Consider the following 9,786-nt stretch of genomic DNA (forward strand, 5'->3'; position numbering starts at 1 on the left):
TTCATATGAATATATATATTCATATGAATATATATATTCATATGAATATATATATATATATATATATATATATGTCATTTTACAAGTTCTGTTCCTCTAGAACAGCAGTTCTCAACCTGTGGGTCACATCCCCTTTGGGGATCAAATGACCATTTTACAGGAGTCACCTCAGACTATTGGAAAACACAGATATTCACATTGCGATACATAACAGTAGCAAAATTATAGTTACGAAGCAGCAATGAAAATGGTTCGGGGTCACCACAACATGAGGAACTGTATTAAAGGGTCACAGCGTTAGGAAGGTTGAGGACCACTGCTCTACAGAACCCTAATACAGAGTGCTGAGATGAAAGGTGTGCACCACCATCACTGTGCTTTCCTTTACTCCTGACAAGATTATCCTGCACCCCGCCTCACTGTCCAGGCTCTTCCCTGATATCCTGTTCTGTTTCAGCTCCCTGCAATAGTTATGAACTATCCCAGGCTCAGTCTTTAGTAGCCCACCCCACACTTGTTGTGTGGTAGTGATCTGAATCCAGGGCTTGCAACATGCTTGCATTAGTTGAGTAACTTTGTTCTTTGATGGGTCTGGATGTACAGGGTATGTCAGCCTGGAAGATGATGACATATTACTGTCTACTTTATAGGATGGTTTGTGAAGTTAATTAGCTAAGTCACCCTAGGTGCTGAATAATGCCTTGCACTGAGTCTGGACTCAATTAGAGCAGACGACTCAGGTAAGGTGTCTCTGGGAACATGGTGTATACAGGTGCTTGCAACTAATTCCTCTCAGGGAGAAGCCTTTTTGGGTGGAGGTGACCGAATGGAGCAGCATCCAGTTTGGTATTCAGGGATGTCTCCATTTGTTAAATGTTCAGACTATGTGTGGAGTGTCTCCAAGGTTTACTCTGTTGCCCTAGCAGATAACGAGCCAGACAAGGTCATGGAGCTGAGTCTGTGACTGCCAAGCAAGTGACTGAGGAGTATAGTTACAGAACTGGTGTATCCTGTGGAACAGATATGCGAGGTTAAGTGGCAATTATAACCGCGGCAGAGCCAGTGGATGGGTTGCCTCTGCACAGCAGAGGGGACCAGCGGAAGGAGCCAGTCAGCTCAAGTCTGTCAAATTCAGCAGTAAGCAGTGAGTGTGGAGGCCGGGGCGGGGGGGGGGGGGGGGGAAATGTGGGGTGCTGAGGAAAACACCTGGGCTTTCTTCTGAGGGGAGCATGTTGGTGGCAAGCAGAGAGAACAAGGCATGTGGCCTCGTTTTTTCTGGATTAGTGTTTTTAAACGTCTCTTTGTTGCTATGCGAACTGATCCTGGAGAACTGAGAGCTTTTTCAGTTGTACAACAAATCTGGGATCAGGCGCTGATCTACGTCTTCAAGTCACAGGGACAAGGCTCAGGCCAAGAAGCGACGGAAATTCAATAAGGACCAAGGAGCCAAGTGATTCAGCGTTTTCTGTTCTGAGCTTCTGGAATCCTGCTCTCTTTAAGTCTGCCCCTAACACAGGGTCCAACCATCTACTCTCTTTTCTAATCAGCAGGTTAAAAGCAGCCTTGCTTTTGTGAGGAAGGTGCCCTTTGTCTTTCTCCTCCAGGACGAGTTGCCTGCCAAGTCCCAAGGATTAAATTTTGGACACCATTCACCCTCTGCCTCCTTGATTAGCTCACAACCCGCACAGTCATGTAGCTTCCTTCTCTCCAGCCTGCAAATAAATCTTCGGACCTTTGAGGCACTGCGGGTGCTGGGAGCTCTGCGAGGATGGGTCCTCCCGGGTCCACAGGGGATCTCCCGGCGCTGTCCCTGGAGAAAGAGTTGTTCCAACCTGACACTCATACCCTTGCTTCTAAGCTGGAACGCCGGTGCCCCTGTGCTTCCCGCCCCTCAGGTCCTCAGAGTCAGCAGAGCCGGCGAAGCCGATCTTCTGGCCTGGGGCTGCAGGCGGGGGAGGGTCCGAGCTGTAATTGCTGCCATCTGCTCTCAGCTCCTCCCTTCCCCCCACGGCCGGGCCTGGGCGAGCCACGGTCTTCTTCCGCTGCTTGGTGGGAGACCAGTCTTCTCTCCCACCCTCGCGGGCACCGGGTCTCTCAGGCTCTGCCTCATAGAGTCAGATCTGGAGCGGATGAGGTTATCCCTCCCAGGCTCCCTCACCAACTGGCTTTGAGATGTGACACTTGCGATCTGGAACCCACAGACGTGTCAGTGTGGGGATGATTGGAGTGGAGAAGCCAAGGCTCAGACTTGAGTGGGCAGGAGAAGACACAACTTAGATCTGGGAACCAGGAGGCTGGCTTTCCGGGACCTGGGGATCAGAGTTGGCTCTCCCTAGGACCTGCTTCATGGGTGTGTCCTGAAGACTGATTCTGGAGTTAGCAAAGAGATGGAAAACATGCTGGGGAAAGTAGTTAGTTCTGTTGATTTGGGGGAATCTGGTCTGTAATACCCTTGGGAAGGCTGGGGTAGGGCACTTGAGTCTGCTGATAGCCAGGCATAAGGTGCACGTTTATAATCCCAGCATTCAGCAAGTGGAGAAAGCACTGCAAACTCAGGCTACTGGACATGATCCTGTCTCGAAACTCAAACAAACAAAATACACCATTGAGGTAGGCGGCTGTGACATCTGGGAGCCTTGAGAAAACAGTGCCTGAGCTAAGGATCTGGCTAGGCCAACACCACGCCCATTCTTCAACAGCTGCATCAGTGAAGGTGAGATCTGGACAGAGAAGGTCACAGATATCTGAGATCGCCCCTGGAGACATTAAGTTTTCTCCTGTTCTGGCCCCTTTTTCCCACTGAAAGGTTTTTGGTTTTTTTTTTCCCCCACTGGGGTGTCCCATGCTCATGCATGTGAACCCAGAACTAGCAGAGTGGTTGTTGGCAGGACGGCAGGTTAGAGGCTAGCCTGGGCTATTTATTTATTTATTTATTTAGCCTGTCAAAAACATGCTTTTTTTTTTAAAGCCCTTGTCCCTGTGACCTTGCAGGTGCTGAGCCAGCACTGAGCTATAGCCCCAGCCGGTGCTCCTTGTTTCCTTTACAAATTCTGCTCACTGGAGGCCACGTCACATGGAGATGCAAATGTGTTTCCAACCTAAGATGCAGAACATGTTATCTGTCTCTCTTCCTGCTCCCAGAATTTCCACAGTGAGTTCCTAGCATCAGGCTGGTGGCCTGGGATACCTGGCAAGCCTGTCGGTCCTAGAGGTGGTCTTTCTCCAAGAGGGATCATGCTTTGGGAAGTTTTCTGGAACCAGAGGGCCCACTGGCCAATCTGAAAGTAGCTTCCCCAGGGCAGAAGTACTCTAGTCAGAAGAAAGAGTACTCCCCAAGACTGGGTGAGGGAGTCCCCTGGTGGGCATGGGGCCTGTATTGGAGGGGAGGAGTCAGCTAGAGTAAGAGGCTCAACAGATGTGCCTCTCGGGCCAAGCCAGTTAGACCTGAATTTGCTATAGCACCTTGAAGTATTTTTTCAGGAGGAGACAGGTAGGAATTCCCAAGGTGAGGAAGGGAGAGAAAAAGGTCACTGGCTGGAAGATGGGCGGTCCAGGGCCTGCGATGTGACTCAGAGTTGGAACCCTTGCCTAGAATGAGCATGTACGGAGTTCCTGGGCTTCATCTCCCTTTAAAACTTTTTTAAAATATATTTTTTGACTATTTAGTTTCTCTCTGCATCTCTCTATATCTCTTTGTCTCTGTCTCTCTCTCTCTCTCTATGTCTCTGTCTCTACTTTTTTGAGACAGAGTTTCTTTGTGCAATCCTGCCTGTCCAGAAACTCTCTGTAGACCAGGCTGGCCTCCAGCTCACAGAAGTCTGTCTGCCTCTGCCTCCCCAGTGATGGGTTTACAGGCGTATGCCACCACTGCCCGGCTTAGTCTTGAGCTTTAAACTTGGGAGACAGTAGGGCCCAGTGGGGTCTACAGTGCATGTGCAGGTAAGATCCCACTGCTGTTAGGAAACTCCAGCCAGTCGTTGGCATGACCAAACTTAGGACTGCCAGGTTCATTTTTCTCTTCCTCCTCCCACTTCTCCTCCTCCTCTTCCTCCCCTTCTCTCCCTCCCCCCACCTCTTTAACAAGGTTTCATGTAGCCCATAGTCTTGAACTCACTACGTAAGGGAAGATGACCTTGAACTTCTGATTCTTTTCCCTGAGTTCCCAGAGGCAGGGATTGTAGGTGTGCACCATCATGTCCCTCACTATTTACAAGGAAGTATGTTTGTATCTGTTGGCTCATGTTTTTTAACTGATAGCAACACTTTAAAATATTTTGCAGCCTCATTATGAGTCTAAAAATACCATGGGACAAACCTGTGCAGGGACCAGCTTGTACCCACGGCCACAGAACCATAGGGAATTTACCGCAAGTGCTGAAGGAGAAGACGGTCTGAGTAGCAAGCCAGGCTTCAGGGTGCGTGCCTTCTGAGCAGTGTGGAGCAAAGGCCTGAGAGTCAAAGGTCATGGGGCCAGTCGGAATTATCTGGGCTGCGGAGTTGCAGTGGGAATAAAAGCAGCTGACCTGGAGGGGAGAGAAGACCCCCTGGTCTCAGAGTAGGGGGTCTTTGGAAATTAGCTCTCTACGGGCTATCCCTTTGACCTCTTAAATAGTTTGAACACACACACACACACATACACACACACACACCATACCCCTCATAACCATCTAGTGGGGGAAAACCTATTTCAGGGGGAGGGGTGTCCCTCTGAAAATCCAAAGATTGTGCTTAGCAGGCCACATTTTGGAGCAGGGTAAGACATTCCAAAGGGCCTGTGGTAGGTGGGGGAGGTGCTTAGAAATCTGGCCTGGCCTTTAGGAAGACCCCAGCCAGCCGTAATGGGAACCACACGTGGGACAAGCTTGGAATCCCGGGTTGCCTGTGACGTTTGGCTTTGGAATCGGACACTTGGTTGAGGTCACTCCTGACCTGCTGAGGTCTGAGGCCTCCCAGCCCTAGCTCCCTTCCTCGTGGCTAATGGCTGCCAGACACTGAATTCTGCACCCAGCCCTGGGGCCTGCCTGCTTCCGGGATAGGGGATGGTTCTTGGGTACCATTTCCTGTTGCAGAGCATCGAAGCCCTGAGGAGTAGAAGTTCTCAGATGAAGATTTTAGGTTTCCTGCAAATATTGGGTGGAATTAGTTATGGATGGAACAAAAAGGCAGAGGCAGGGAGCTCTCTATTGAGTCCGAGGCCAGTCTGGTCTACACGGTGAGTTCCAGTCCAGATAGAGTTACATAGTGAGATTCTATCTTTAAAAAGGCATCTTTCTGTGTTCTTCAAGAACTGTGGTCCTTGAACCTTACACCAACCCTGGAACTTTGCAGAAGCTTCTCTGTAGTGTCTGAGGGACTCTCCACCGTCATTCTGGCAGGCTTACCCTTCCCGCTGTGACCAGTCTCAAATACCAGGAACAGGGAGAGCCAAAATAGAGGGGAAGAGGTCTGTGAGCAGGTGATTTGCTTCCAAAGAATTTTGAAGAAAGGAGAGGACATGGGTCCCTTCTAGCAGATACTCCGGTACTTTTTCTCTCCTAACACCCTTTGGTGTTAGCAGTGAGAATCTCAGTAAAGCACAGAGGCCTAGGACACTCCTGTTCCTGGGCAGATCTGCTAACATTGCTTCTGCTGGACCTTCTCTATAGCCCTGTGGCCACAGTGTGGATGTGTGTAACTATGCTTTGCTCTCCAGCAACCCCCCCTCCCTCCAGCTCCCACTCCCATCCCACTTCACCCCTTGGTACCCTGCTTTAGAACTTCTCGGCATCCTGCTCAGTCTCAGAAGCTGGAGGACTGCATTCCTGCACTAAGAGGAGAAGGAGGACTGGCTAGACCCCTTTCTTCCTTCCAGCACACACTCATCCTGCTGTACAGATGCTCTGCCTCTGGGTCTTGACGTCAGCCAGTGCCTGGAGAGTGCGTGGGACCTAGAGGCTCTGCTCAGGAGGAAAGCTCTGGGGTTTTGCCTGTTGGCTTTTGAGATAGGGTCTTAAAGCCTAGGCTGGCCTGGAGCTCTGGGATCCAGATATTGTTCATTAAGGCTCCAAGCTGGACAAGCCTCTGGGTTTTTTTGTTGTTGCTGTTCATTTCTTTTTAAGGATTTATTTTACTTTTAATTTCTTTCTTTCTCTCCCTCTCTGTCTTCTCTCTCCCGTGTGCAAGCTCCCGCGCTCACAGGAAATCATCTGTCACTTGGAACTGGAGTTACAGGTAGCTGTGAGACCCAACCCACTAGGGTGTTGGGAACCAAACTTAAACTCGGGTCTTCTGCAAGAGTGGTCAGGACTTTATCTTAACCACCCAGCTATCTCTCTAGCCCATGGACAAGCCTCTGTACCTGGAGCTACTCCATTACTAGATGGAACTGAAGGAACCCAAGGTTCCAGTATTCATCATTGTTTGCAGAGGGGTCCCCTGAGGAAAGGTGACCAAGCACTCTCAGAGCGCAGAGCAGGTCCGGGATAGCCTTGGCCTGACTTATTTCTACACTCCCGTAAGGCGTCTTGGTCTCAAAGTCCTTTAGAGATGACTCCGAGGCTTCCGGAGAGAAATCTGCCCGCTGGAACAGACTGGAAACCAGGCTGCAGTTGCAGGAGAGTAAACCAGAGTGTGAGCAGCAGTCCTAGAAGTAGGCTGCAACTCCAGGTAGTCCCTCTTAACCCAACCCATCCCCCCCCCCCCCCCCCCCCGCCAGCCCGGTTTCGGGAAGCTCTCCCAATGAATATTTAATAGCTAGTGCTGGGCCTGATTGAATTTTAATGTGGGCGACCCGAGCCCTGGAGCCCAAGTCCAGGCAATTAGTCAGGAGCCATTAACGATGACTGTGCTGATTTATCGGCCAGACAAGACCCGGGCTGAGGGGGCGGGGGGAAGCTCAGACCTCCAGCAGCCCAGGATTGGGCCACAAGGTCTTCGGTACTAGCCAATCCCCACAGACATCTCGTCCTGCTTTGCATCTCATCTGCATAGCATCACCGGAGGGTAGACCTCACTGGCATCCTGTGGGGGAGGCGGCTGATGGCTGGGGCTAGACCCAATCTCGGTCGTTCTCTCATCGAACGACGGTGGTCACTCTGGAAAAACAAAACTGAAACAAACACAAAACACTATATTACACATGGGACTCCATCCGACCGTCCCGCGGTTCCGGGGATCTCCTCTCTACCCTAGTTGGACCTAAGTAGGAAAGAATTACAAATATGAAGCTGGTCTAGGGTCAGCCAGGAACTGGGCAGGTTCAACAAAGGAAAAGGACTCTGCTCGTAAAAGGCTCTGCGTTGAACTCTCATTCCATCCCAGGCACCGGCTTCCCTCCTTTCTGTCCCGCCCACCCTCCGCTTCTGCATTGCTGGGGGATGGGAGTGTGGTTTCAGGGTGCTCCGCAGTGCTCAGAAAGCCAGGGATGAAGGCACTGGCCTCTTGGAAGAGAAGGGCCTCCTCCCTTTTCGTACCCTCCTCCTCTATCCCTCATCCCCCTGACCTGGGTGAATGAGCTGAGATTCAGCCTGGAGTGGTCTATTGAACTATGCCCGACCTCTTAAATCCTAGGTCAAGGATTTAGCTGGCCTGTCTGCTGCCACTCTGGCAGGTGGCCTCCTCCTCACTCCCCCAACCCCCATCAAGGCCTTCTGCAGTGGGCATGTGGTGAGAGAGGGTAGCCTCCCCTTTCTGAGGCCAGTGGCCTTATGGTGTAGGTCTCATCTGAACTGGGTTGGGAGAGCCTGGAATCCTACTGTGAAGGGAATGTGGGCCCTGAGTTGAGTGGTCACCCGAGAGCTTGGCAGTCAGGGAGAGCTTCCTGGAAGAAGTAGGGCAGAGTAGGAACTGGAAGGAAGGGAGGAACAAGGAGAGGAAATCCTCTGTAGCCGCTACACCGCTACAAACAGGATACAGCAAAGAGGCGCTCAGAAAACCTCACGTGCCAAGCGTAGTTGGCACTCCAGCCGCAGCAGACCAGCATGAGGCTGCCGGAAAGGCCGAGGAGGATGTTATTCCTGATTGGTGAGCACCTGCTGTGTGCCAGGTGTGACACTAGATATTTCATGCAAACACATCCAACCCATGTCCCACCGGCTACCTGAGTCTTAGGATAGATTTGAATGTGGCCCCACACATTTGTAGAGGGCGCTATCACCTTGCAACCTCAAAAGGTGCCCAGGGAAGACAAGGGCAGCCACGGGTTGGAGAGACCATACCTGGCTCTGCCCTCTGGTCTGTATCTGTGATTCTGAGACTCGTCAGGGCTGACGTACAAGTGCCTGGCTGTCCACCCTTACCTCTGGTGACTGTGGAAGAGGGCTTCGGTGGGATGCAAGGCTGAATTGAATCAAGTTGGTCTGTGGGCACCAGAGCTGATGAGCTTCTGTTCCTGCCCTCGCCAGTGGAGGCTTCACAACTCAGTTTGCCTTCCTTCAGGTTGGGTCTGGTGGCTACAGCATGGCAAGCCTCTGATCAGGGTAGCTGAAATGTTTCTTTAGCTCTCAGAGAAGCTTCCAGATGAAGTGATGACAGAGACCCAGGTACCAGAGTTGTCCTAACTCTGCTGTGCAGCACCCTCTTTTGACAAGGTCTGGCTTCCTCTGGCTCTGTAAAGCCTCGGCCCCAGGATCGAATCCTTGCCTACCCTGCAGCATCTCCCACGGCTTGGAACTCACAGAGATTTACCTGCCTTTGCCTTGCAAGACATCTCAAGTGCTAGCATTAAAGGTTCGAGCCACCAAGACCTAACTTCTTAAAAATGGTTTATTCAGTGAATTTGTCACCAAACAAGAAGTCCTGGACAAAGGCTGCTGCTTAACTCAGGGACTTAGCAGTGTTGCCACGAACCTGCCTAGAGTCTTTGTTTCTTGTGTTCTTGTGCAAGGTGACACACACCTGTAGTCCCAGCTACTCGGGAAGCTGAGAGGGGAGGACTCACATTAGCACTCTCCCTGCCCCATCACTGGTTTTTTTTTTAATGTCATTTTTTGTTTTGTATATAAATGCATGTTGTGAGTGTGTGTGTGTGTGTATGTGTGTGAGAGTATAAGTGTGCATGAGTGTGTATATAATAAGTGTGTGTGTGAGAGTGTGTGTGTACAGGGTACAACCTTGAGTTGTTTCTCAACTGACATACACCTTATTTTAGGTTTTTAAAGATATATTTATTTACAAATTTTATGTCTATGGGTATTTTGTTTGCATGTATATCTGCATCAGACAGGTGTGAGCTGCCATGTAGGTGCTGGGAACTGAACTCAGGACCTTCAGTGAGTGTTTTTGACGAGAGAGCAATCTCTCCAACCTCCCCCCCCCCTTTTGAGAAAGAGCAGCTCATTGGTCTAGAACTCAGCAAGTAGTCTAGGCTGATGGCCATTGAGCCCCCAAGGATGCTCTGGTCCCCTCCTCTACAGCTTTATGATCACAAGTGTGCAGCCATTCTTGACGTTTGGGTGTGTTCTGATGGGTTAATGATGGCACTCTATGCTTACAAGGCAAGGCCTTCCTGACCTCTCTCTCTCTTTCTCTCTCTCTCTCTCTCTCTCTCTCTCTCTTCAGCCCTCATCACCGATTTTATAAAAATAATTTACATGGTGTACTTGTGCCTGGCAAGCCAACTGTTACCATCAAGAAATAGAGTTGACCTCAGAAAGCCTCCTGTCTCCACAAGCGCTTGGTCTCTCCCTTACTCTCATCACAGGTGACTTCTGGCCTCACATCCGCTCCTCTAGGAGCCTTGGCATGTTCCTTCTGTTACAGGATGGTATTGGATGCCATCTTTTGTGTCTGTCTCTCTGGGTCCAGACA

This window comes from Grammomys surdaster, unplaced genomic scaffold (assembly GCF_004785775.1).
Source record: "Grammomys surdaster isolate TR1022 unplaced genomic scaffold, NIH_TR_1.0 724, whole genome shotgun sequence".
Taxonomy (NCBI): domain Eukaryota; kingdom Metazoa; phylum Chordata; class Mammalia; order Rodentia; family Muridae; genus Grammomys; species Grammomys surdaster.